Here is a 12,539-nt window from a genome sequence, read left to right on the forward strand (position 1 = left end):
CTATGGTTTCTTTGCAGTTACTTCTTGCTACCTATGTTTTTCTTTCCAGCTTCTGTAATTGCCATTTTTAGAGATGTCCATTCCTCTTCAACTGTACTGCCAACTGAGCTATTTCTTATTGCTGTATCTATAGCCTTACAGAATTTCAAGCATATCTCATCATTCCTTAGTACTTCCGATCCCACTTCTTTTTGTATTGATTCTTCCTGACTAATCTCTTAAACTTCATTCTACTTCCATCACTACTAGATTGTGATCCGAGTCTATATCTGCTCCTGGGTAAGCAGTTTTTACTAGCTGAAATTTATTAGATAACTCAATTAGTGTTTCTCCTCTCTCATTCCTTGTCCCAAGCCCACTTTCCTATTATCTTTTCTTCTACTCCTTCCCCTGCAAATTCCAGTCCCCCATGATTATTAGAGTTTCATCTCCCTTTGCAAACTGTATTACTCTTTCAATATCCTGATAAACTTTCTCTACCTCCTCATTTTCAGCTTGTGACATCAGCATGTACAGCTGAACTATTATTGTCAGTATTGGTTTGTTGCCAGTTCTGATGAAAACAACCCTATCACTGAACTATTCATAGTAACTTACTTTCTGCCCTACCTTCCTATTCATAATGAACCCTATACCCACTGTACCATTTTCTGCTGCTGTTGATATTACCCTTTGTTCATCTGCCCTCAAATCCTTAAGTCTTCCTTCCATTACGTTTCACTGACACCTACTAAATCTAGTTTGAGCCTTTGCATTTCCCATTTATAGCTTCCCTATCATATTCAACCCCCCCCCCCCCCCCATGAACCATGGACCTTGCCGTTGGTGGGGAGGCTTGCATGCCTCAGCGATACAGATGGCCGTACCGTAGGTGCAACCACAACGGAGGGGTATCTGTTGAGAGGCCAGACAAACGTGTGGTTCCTGAAGAGGGGCAGCAGCCTTTTCAGTAGTTGCAGGGGCAACAGTCTGGATGATTGACTGATCTGGCCTTGCAACATTAACCAAAACGGCCTTGCTGTGCTGGTACTGCGAACGGCTGAAAGCAAGGGGAAACTACAGCCGTAATTTTTCCCGAGGACATGCAGCTTTACTGTATGATTAAATGATGATGGCATCCTCTTGGGTAAAATATTCCGGAAGTAAAATAGTCCCCCATTCGGATCTCCGGGCGGGGACTACTCGGGAGGATGTCGTTATCAGGAGGAAGAAAACTGGCGTTCTACGGATCGGAGCGTGGAATGTCAGATCCCTTAATCGGGCAGGTAGGTTAGAAAATTTAAAAAGGGAAATGGATAGGTTAAAGTTAGATATAGTGGGAATTAGTGAACTTCGGTGGCAGGAGGAACAAGACTTCTGGTCAGGTGACTACAGGGTTATAAACACAAAATCAAATAGGGGTAATGCAGGAGTAGGTTTAATAAAGAATAGGAAAATAGGAATGCGGGTAAGCTACTACAAACAGCATAGTGAACGCATTATTGTGGCCAAGATAGATACGAAGCCCAGAGCTACTACAGTAGTACAAGTTTATATGCCAACTAGCTCTGCAGATGATGAAGAAATTGAAGAAATGTACGATGACATAAAAGAAATTGTTCAGATAGTGAAGGGAGACGAAAATTTAATAGTAATGGGTGACTGGAATTCGAGTGTAGGAAAAGGGAGAGAAGGAAACATAGTAGGTGAATATGGACTGGGGCTAAGAAATGAAAGAGGAAGCCGCCTAGTAGAATTTTGCACAGAGCACAACTTAATCATAGCTAACACTTGGTTTAAGATTCATGAAAGAAGGTTGTATACGTGGAAGAACCCTGGAGATACTAAAAGGTATCAAATAGATTATATAATGGTAAGACAGAGATTTAGCAACCAGGTTTTAAGTTGTAAGACATATCCAGGGGCAGATGTGGACTCGGACCACAATCTATTGGTTATGACCTGTAGATTAAAACTGAAGAAACTGCAAAAATGTGGGAAATTAAGGAGATGGGACCTGGATAAACTGAAAGAACCAGAGGTTGTACAGAGTTTCAGGGAGAGCATAAGGGGACAACTGACAGGAATAGGGGAAAGAAATACAGTAGAAGAAGAATGGGTAGCTCTGAGGGATGAAGTAGTGAAGGCAGCAGAGGATCAAGTAAGTAAAAAGACGAGGGCTGCTAGAAATCCTTGGGTAACAGAAGAAATATTGAATTTAATTGATGAAAGGAGAAAATATAAAAATGCAGTAAATGAAGCAGGCAAAAAGGAATACAGACGTCTCAAAAATGAGATCGACAGGAAGTGCAAAATGGCTAAACAGGGATGGCTAGAGGACAAATGTAACAATGTAGAAGCTTATCTCACTAGGGGTAAGATAGATACTGCCTACAGGAAAATTAAAGAGACCTTTGGAGAGAAGAGAACCACGTGTATGAATATCAAGAGCTCAGATGGCAACCCAGTTCTAAGCAAAGAAGGGAAGGCAGAAAGGTGGAAGGAGTATATAGAAGGTTTATACAAGGGTGATGTACTTGAGGACAATATTATGGAAATGGAAGAGGATATAGATGAAGACGAAATGGGAGATACGATACTGCGTGAAGAGTTTGACAGAGCACTGAAAGACCTGAGTCAAAACAAGGCCCCAGGAGTAGACAATATTCCATTAGAACTACTGACAGCCTTGGGAGAGCCAGTCATGACAAAACTCTACCAGCTGGTGAGCAAGATGTATGATACAGGCGAAATACCCTCAGACTTCAAGAAGAATATAATAATTCCAATCCCAAAGAAAGCAGGTGCTGACAGATGTAAAAATTACCGAACTATCAGTTTAATAAGTCACAGCTGCAAAATACTAACGCGAATTCTTTACAGACGAATGGAAAAACTGGTAGAAGCCGACCTCGGGGAAGATCAGTTTGGATTCCGTCGAAATGTTGGAACACGTGAGGCAATACTGACCTTACGACTTATCTTAGAAGAAAGATTAAGAAAAGGCAAACCTACGTTTCTAGCATTTGTAGACTTAGAGAAAGCTTTTGACAATGTTGACTGGAATACTCTTTTTCAAATTCTAAAGGTGGCAGGGGTAAAATACAGGGAGCGAAAGGCTATTTACAATTTGTACAGAAACCAGATGGCAGTCATAAGAGTCGAGGGGCATGAAAGGGAAGCAGTGGTTGGGAAAGGAGTGAGACAGGGTTGTAGCCTCTCCCCGATGTTATTCAATCTGTATATTGAGCAAGCAGTAAAGGAAACAAAAGAAAAATTCGGAGTAGGTATTAAAATTCATGGAGACGAAGTAAAAACTTTGAGGTTCGCCGATGACATTGTAATTCTGTCAGAGACGGCAAAGGACTTGGAAGAGCAGTTGAACGGAATGGACAGTGTCTTGAAAGGAGGATATAAGATGAACATCAACAAAAGCAAAACGAGGATAATGGAATGTAGTCAAATTAAATCGGGTGATGCTGAGGGAATTAGATTAGGAAATGAGACACTTCAAGTAGTAAAGGAGTTTTGCTATTTAGGAAGTAAAATAACTGATGATGGTCGAAGTAGAGAGGATATAAAATGTAGACTGGCAATGGCAAGGAAAGCGTTTCTGAAGAAGAGAAATTTGTTAACATCGAATATAGATTTATGTATCAGGAAGTCGTTTCTGAAAGTATTTGTTTGGAGTGTAGCCATGTATGGAAGTGAAACATGGACGATAACAAGTTTGGACAAGAAGAGAATAGAAGCTTTCGAAATGTGGTGCTACAGAAGAATACTGAAGATAAGGTGGATAGATCACGTAACTAATGAGGAGGTATTGAATAGGATTGGGGAGAAGAGAAGTTTGTGGCACAACTTGACTAGAAGAAGGGATCGGTTGGTAGGACATGTTTTGAGGCATCAAGGGATCACAAATTTAGTATTGGAGGGCAGCGTGGAGGGTACAAATCGTAGAGGGAGACCGAGAGATGAGTACACTAAGCAGATTCAGAAGGATGTAGGTTGCAGTAGGTACTGGGAGATGAAGCAGCTTGCACAGGATAGAGTAGCATGGAGAGCTGCATCAAACCAGTCTCAGGACTGAAGACAACAACAACAACATCATATTCAAGCTTCTGTCATTCCATGCCCCGACTCTTAGAATGTTACCCTTTCATTGATTATGCAATCTTTTTCTTAAGGTCACCTCCCCCTTGGCATCCCCTCCAATAGATCCGAATGAGAGACTATTCTGGAATCTTTTGGGACTGGAAAGATCGTCATGACACTTTTTCAGTTACAAGTCACAAGTCCCATGAATGCACACTATGTGTCTTTAATGTAGTAGTTTCCATTGCCTTCTGCATTCTCATGTAGTTGATCATTACTGATTCTTCCACCTTTCGGGGCAGGTTCCCACACCAAGGACAAGAGAGTGTCCTGAACCTCTGTCTGATTCTCTGCCCTGTTTGGCAAGACCATTGGCAGAATGAGAGAGACTTCTTATGCTGGAAGTCTTCAGCCATCAATGCTGATTATTAACCAAAATTTAAGTGGTGGTGGGTTTTGAACCTGAGAACAAGGATGTTTTGATTACTAATTAAAGATGCTACCCAAGTCCGTGAGTCTGCATCCATTGACAGCCCACTGTGCAATGCTTGTCCTGAGAGAAGTCTGAACCCACACTGTCAGAACATCTGCACCCTTCAAGAATTGATGTTGGAGACCAAGTGCCACAAAAACTTTGCTTCTCCACTCTCCTGAATGTTCTGTGTAAAACAGCTCCACTTAAACTCCTTCAGCCAACCAAAACAGGTCACTAGTGGTCAGCTAATGATGAGCGGAGATCCACACTTTGAAACCCTCTCCTAAAAAAAACATTTTGAAAATATACCTGTGGAAGTTTCGATGCCCGACAACAGAGGGAGAGGGAGCTGTTTCAATTACCAGTATGACGCCAGCTTGTTGCTGCTTATTGCTCCTCAAAAACTTTTGAAATTCCATCAGGCACCATGTGAACACCTTGATCATGGCCTGAGAAATGGCACCGGTTAAGGGTTGCGTTCCTCACTTCAACTATTGAAGCTGTAACTGGGCAAGTCTTTACAGAAATAAGGGAAAACTTGCAAGTAAATGATCACTCCTGGCACTGCACAGTTATGATGTACCCATGTGCAGATAATTCCCTCATTTGTAAGCAACACATTCATCAGTACACGAGAGGATGGCATATCTTAAAAGTGCTGTGAACCATTATAGCACTAGCCTTTACAGCCAGAATATGTGCTTTTTTCTGCAGCTCCCCACCATCACAGCAGTTGAAAGCATAACAAGCCATAATTCTGAATGAAAATATGAACAGACATCCACCATCAGTCTGCAGCCAGCCTTGGACATGACAGAGTTGAGCTCACATAGTTTGTAATAATAATAATAATAATAATAATAATAATAATAATAATAATAATAATAATTCACCCCATGGAGCCCCAGGAAAAGAATAGGCCCCCGGTATGTTCTGCCAGTCGTAAAAGGCGACGTAAAGAACAAACCACTAATAGGACTAACCCCCTTTTAGTGTGATTAGTTGGTTCAGGACAGAACTAAAGAAGCCTTGGACAAGCGCCGTCATGGTCAGGGACGACGTTTGAACCCTATGCCCGCCCACAATGGTAACGACACTGCTAGGCAACTGGAAAATGATTTAAATCCAAATAGAGGTGTTTTGCAGGATATGCTTCGTGCAACCACCCTAGGAGGAAAACAAAGACAGTGGATGAGACGGTCAGATGAAGTTAATCGACACCTCATGTGCAACAAACCTAGGAACCAACACAACTGGATACAGACCACAAGTATACACAACATTTATTATCAGATATCCGGAATTAAAATTTTTAACAGAACAACATCTAGCTGATCAGATCTGTGTAATAATCAAAAATAACAGGATACCCAAGTCAGAATTAGAAAACATCAAACAACAAGTACAACAAATAATGGAACAAAATAATGTGCAATCAGAAGAAGAAGAAAATACAGTAATGGACTCAAACATCCCAGAGCAAACAAACAAAGAACAACACGCATCAATTAAACAATCAGAGGAAAATGAAATCTTAAGACAGCCACTAGAACAAGCACAAATAGAACTCGAAGTAACACACATGTTAGATATAGAAGAGAAATTTCAGCTGACATATATAGAATACAAAGATACAAATATAGACATTATATCATTCTTGCATAGACCGCCAAATAACCCACAAGTCAAAACAACAATAAAAACTATCAACACAATAATACACAACAAAATAAATGAAAACATAACTATGGAAGAGTTACAACTACAGGTTTATATAGGAGCACTCACTACACTAAATATACACACTAGGCAGAGATCAGAACCAACCAACACACAGAAGAAACCCACAAAACCAGCATGGCAACACAGGCTACAGATCAGAATAGAAAAACTGAGTAAAGACATCAGACAGCTAACACAATTTATAAGAAATGAAATGTCAGAAAAAAAACGAAAAAGGTTATGTAAAATCTCACAACAAGAAGCGGTAGAGCAATTAGATGAAAAGAAGCAGAAATTACAAGCATTGACCAAACGACTTAGAAGATACAAAAAAAAGTGAAAATAGAAGGAAACAAAACCAAACATTCAACACAAACCAAAAGAAAATTTACCAGACAATAGATAACACACACATTAAAATAGACAATCCACCAAACATAACAGACATGGAACACTTCTGGAGCAACATACGATCAAACCCGGTACAACATAACAGGCATGCACGGTGGATACAAGCAGAAACAGACACATACAAGGTGATACCACAAATGCATGAAGTGATAATTTTGCAACATGAAGTCACCCAAGCAATTAATTCTACCCACAATTGGAAAGCCCCTGGAAAAGATAAAATAGCAAATTTCTGGCTAATAAAGTTCACCTCAACACATTCACATCTAACTAAATTATTTAACAGTTACATTGCAGACCCTGATACACTTACACACGGAGTAACTTATCTGAAACCTAAAGATCAAGCAGACACAGCAAACCCAGCTAAATATCCCCCCCATAATATGCCTACCAACAATATACAAAATATTAACTTCAGTCATTACACAGAAATTAATGGCACATACAACACAGAACAAAATTATAAACGAAGAACAAAAAGGCTGTTGCAAAGGAGCACGAGGATGTAAAGGGCAACTGATAATAGATGCAAAGGTGACACATCAAGCTAAAACTAAACAAAGGTTGCTACGCTATGCATACATTGATTACCAGAAAGCTTTTGATAGTGTACCCCACTCACGGTTACTACAAATATTGGAAATATACAAAGTAGATCCTAAATTGATACAGTTCCTAAACATAGTAATGAAAAATTGGAAAACCACACTTAATATCCAAACAAATTCAAATAATATCACATCACAGCCAATACAGATTAAGTGTGGAATTTACCAAGGAGACTCATTAAGTTCTTTCTGGTTCAGCCTTGCTCTGAACCCACTACCCAACATGCTAAATAATACAAATTATGGGTACAATATTACTGGAACATACCCACACAAAATCACACATTTGCTATACATGGATGATCTAAAACTACAGGCAGCAACAAATCAACAACTCAACCAATTACTACAGATAACAGAAGTATTCAACAATGATATAAATATGGCTTTTGGAACAGACAAATGTAAGAAAAATAGCATAGTTAAGGGAAAACACACTAAACAAGAAGATTACATATTGGATACCCACAGCGACTGCATAGAAACGATGGGAAAAACATGCCTTTAAATATCTAGGATACAGACAAAAAATAGGAATAGATAATACAAATATTAAAGAAGAACTAAAAGAAAAATATAGACAAAGACTAACAAAAATACTGAAAACAGAATTGACAGGAAGAAACAAGACAAAAGCTATAAATACTTATGCTATACCAATATTGACCTACTCATTTGGAGTAGTGAAATGGAGTAACACAGACCTAGAAGGACTCAATACACTTACACGATCACAATGCCACAAATACACAATACACCACATACATTCGGCAACAGAAAGATTCACATTAAGCAGAAAGGAAGGAGGAAGGGGATTTATTGACATAAAACACCTACATTATGGACAGGTAGACAATTTAAGAAAATTCTTTATAGAACAAGGAGAAACTGGCAAAATAAACGAAGCAATCACTCATATAAATACATCGGCTACACCACTGCAATTTCATAACCACTTCTACAACCCTTTAGATCACATAACATCAACAGATACGAAGAAAGTAAATTGGAAAAAGAAAACACTACATGGCAAGCGCCCGTATCATCTAACACAGCCACACATTGATCAAGATGCATCCAACACATGGCTAACAAAAGGCAATATATACAGTGTGACGGAAGGATTCATGATTGCAATACAGGATCAAACAATAAACGCCAGATATTACAGCAAGCATATTATTAAAGATCCCAATACCACAAGAGATAAATGCAGACTTTGCAAACAACAAATGGAAACAATAGATCACATCACAAGCGGATGTACAATACTAGCAAATACAGAATACCCCAGAAGACATGACAATGTAGCAAAAATAATACATCAACAGCTTGTCTTACAACATAAAGTTACAAAACAACACATTACCACATACAAGTATGCACCACAAAATGTACTGGAGAATGATGAATACAAATTATACTGGAACAGAACCATTATAACAGATAAAACAACACCACATAACAAACCTGACATCATACTCACCAATAAAAAGAAGAAATTAACACAACTAATCGAAATATCCATACCCAATACAACAAATATACAAAAGAAAACAGGATAAAAAATTGAAAAATACATCCAACTGGGTGAGGAAGTCAAGGGCATGTGGCATCAGGATAAAGTTGACATTATAGCAATTATACTATCAACTACAGGAGTCATACCACACAATGTCCACCAGGACATCAATGCAATACAGCTACATCCAAACTTATATATACAACTGCAGAAATCCGTAAATATTGATACATGTTCAATTACCCGAAAGTTCCTAAATGCAATATAACATATACCATGCACTTAAAAGGAAGTCACGGTTGATCAAGGTCCGCGTCACTTTCCTTTTTTGACCAGACATAATGTCTGAGAAAAGAAAGAAATAATAATAATAATACTTTATTCAACATCAAATGATTAGGTGCATATGTATAAAAACAGGTTACAGTTCTTGATACATAGCACAATAATACATTCTTCTGAATACATCATTGATTAACAAAATGATGAAATTACAAATAAAATGGTTTGCTTAACACTATTTAGATTTTTTTAAGCACTTCTTATTCTGCAAGTAAGTATGGTATTATTTTAATGTGTAAAATAGATTTTGTAACAGGAATTTCTTTAGATGAAATTTAAGCTTCCTTGTGGGCAGGGTCATAACTTTACTGGGCTGTGTATTGGCTATCTTTAAACCTGAATATTGCAGACCCTTTTCATAGAGTGGCTGCTAAATTAAAAATTTTATTTATTTCTGGTATTTTACTGATACAAATTGGAACAAATGTTGGGCTGCACTCTTTTTACAAATAATATGGCTTTTAGAGTGTACACTTTTACTATGGCTAGTGCACCAGTGTTTGGAAACAAGCCACGGCATCATTCCTTATATTTTGCTCCACAGATGATTTTTATAGCCCTTTTCTGAAGTAACAATAGCTTATTTAGATTTGCTTTGGCTGTACTCCTTCCATCCATCTATCCATAATTCAGGTGAGAGAAAAATAAAGCATGGTATGCAGTCTTTAGCGCAACAGTGTCTTTGCAAAACTTGCTAATCATATTAATTACAAATATATTCTTAGAAACTTACATGCTAGAGTGTCAACATGCATGTCCCACTTTAGATTGCTTTGACTTGTTAAATCACGGTATTTTACAAAAATTCTTTTTTTACTAATTCATTTGCTATGTATAATTTAATTTCATCATTAAAAATACTGTTGTTAAACTCCATGAGACATGTCTCACTACTGCTTACATTTAACTGACTTTCATTAAAGTACTGTTCAATTTCATTTGTTGCAATTCCTTTTTTACACACAATGGATGTATCATCCACATGCAGAACTATTTTGGAACTCTTGGTGCAATATCTTATGTCACTTACATAAATCAAAAACAGAAGAGGACCCAATACTGAGCCCTGGGGCACTCCATATTTTATATTATTGATTTTGGATTTGTGAACACCACTTTCAGAGTTAGAAGAGAAATTTCTTAACATCGAGTATAGATTTAAATGCCAGGAAGTCATTTCTGAAAGTATTTGTATGGAGTGTAGCCATGTATGGAAGTGAATCATGGATGATAAATAGTTTGGACAAGAAGAGAATAAAAGCTTTTGAAATGTGGTGCTACAGAAGAATGCTGAAGATGAGATGGGTAGATCACATAACTAATTAGGAAGTATTGAATCGGATTGGGGAGAAGAGACGTTTGTGGCACAACTTGACCAGAAGAAGGGATCAGTTGGTAGGACATGTTCTGAGGCATCAAGGGATCACCAATTTCGCATTTGAGGGCAGTGTGGGAGGTAAAAATCGTAGAGGAAGACCAAGAGATGACTACACTAAGCAGATACAGAAGGATGTAGGTTGCAGTAGGTACTGGGAGATGAAGAAGCTTGCTCAGGATAGAGTACAATGGAGAGCTGCATCAAACCAGTCTCAGGACTGAAGACCCCAACAACAACTTTCAGAGTTAAGCAGTACAAACTGTTTTCGGTTACTCATATAAGATTTTATTAGGTCATAAGCAGTGCCTCTGATGCCAATGTTCCATGGCTTTTCTAATAGGATTGTGGTGTTCACACAGTTGAAAGCCTTCTCAAGGTCGAGGTATATACCTGCAACATGTTGCTTGTTCTCAATGCCACTTATTATCTCTTTAATTAAATGAGCAGCTGCTGTGCTCGTTTATTTACATTTTAAGAATCCATTTGATTTTCAAACATTAGGTTGAGCATCTGCCTAAAGTTTATAATTCTGCTGTATATGACTTTTTCAACTGTTTTGGAAAAGACGGGAAGTACTGAGATGAGTCTGTAGTTCTGAATTTTGAGTTTGTCTCCTTTTTTTAAAGATTGGTATTACCTGACCTATTTTTAGTCTGTCTGGGAAGGTGCCTGACTATCATAATATTTACTGTTACAGACAGAGGTACAAACACACTTTCTCTGCACACTTTTAATACATTAATACAGAGGCCATCCTGCCCAGTGGAACTGGAAGATTTGAGGGAGCTTATGATGTTAATTATTTCTTTGCAATTTTTGGGGGTTAAATATATGCTATGCTTAGATGGATGATTGCCTTTAAAATTATACTGCAGGTTATTATGTTCGTTACTGATAGCTTCCCTTACTGAAGTAAAATATTCATTGCATATATATTAGTTGATCTTTTGCTGCCATCTCATTGTGGTCAATATTAAAGCCCATACAGCATTTGTCTCTGCCTGTTCTAAAACTGTTTATCATTCCCCAGACACCAAAAGTAACACTGTCTGAAGCCTGAAGCTTGTTTGCAATGTAGCTGCTCCTGGTCTGTATTAATAATTCTTTATAGTATTCTTGATAAGTTTGGGAGGCCTCCTTTAGCTTGAGATTTTGTCTATTATTCAATATTGCACTATTCAATAATTTTAATTTTTCCCTTGCTTCAATGACATCATTATTTATCCAGACTGTTTATATTTTTATTTTGTTTAACTTTTGTAGCTACAACTGGGCATGTGGCATCAAAACAATAGTAGAAGTCAGCAGCAAAGCTATCATAGAAAAATCTCAAACCATGGTATGTGTGTTAACATGTAGTTCAGCCTATTGATGTTATCATTATACATAATTCTTTTGCTTACATATAGTTTCTTTTTAGTAGCAAAGGGCATCTCATTTGCCTCCAATTGAAGCTGTACTGCATGGTGATCAGAGATGGCTACCTTTAAAATATCTGTACTGTAGGGAAGATAGGTCATGTTTGTTATTATATTATCCAGACATGTTTTGCTGTTGTCAGTCTCTCTCGTTGGCTCATGGATAAGTGGCATCAGATAGAATCTATCGAGTAGGAGATGTAGCCTTTTGGTGTTGTGATAAATAAATCAATATTTATATCCCCTGTTATTATAGTATTTACATGGCCATTTAACCTAGAAAATGTACTGTCCATATATATATATATATATATATATATATATATATATATATATATATATATATATATATATATATATATATATATATATATATATATATATATATACTCCTGGAAATGGAAAAAAGAACACATTGACACCGGTGTGTCAGACCCACCATACTTGCTCCGGACACTGCGAGAGGGCTGTACAAGCAATGATCACACGCACGGCACAGCGGACACACCAGGAACCGCGGTGTTGGCCGTCGAATGGCACTAGCTGCGCAGCATTTGTGCACCGCCGCCGTCAGTGTCAGCCAGTT

The sequence above is a fragment of the Schistocerca gregaria genome, chromosome 1, assembly GCF_023897955.1.
Source record: "Schistocerca gregaria isolate iqSchGreg1 chromosome 1, iqSchGreg1.2, whole genome shotgun sequence".
Lineage (NCBI taxonomy): Eukaryota > Metazoa > Arthropoda > Insecta > Orthoptera > Acrididae > Schistocerca > Schistocerca gregaria.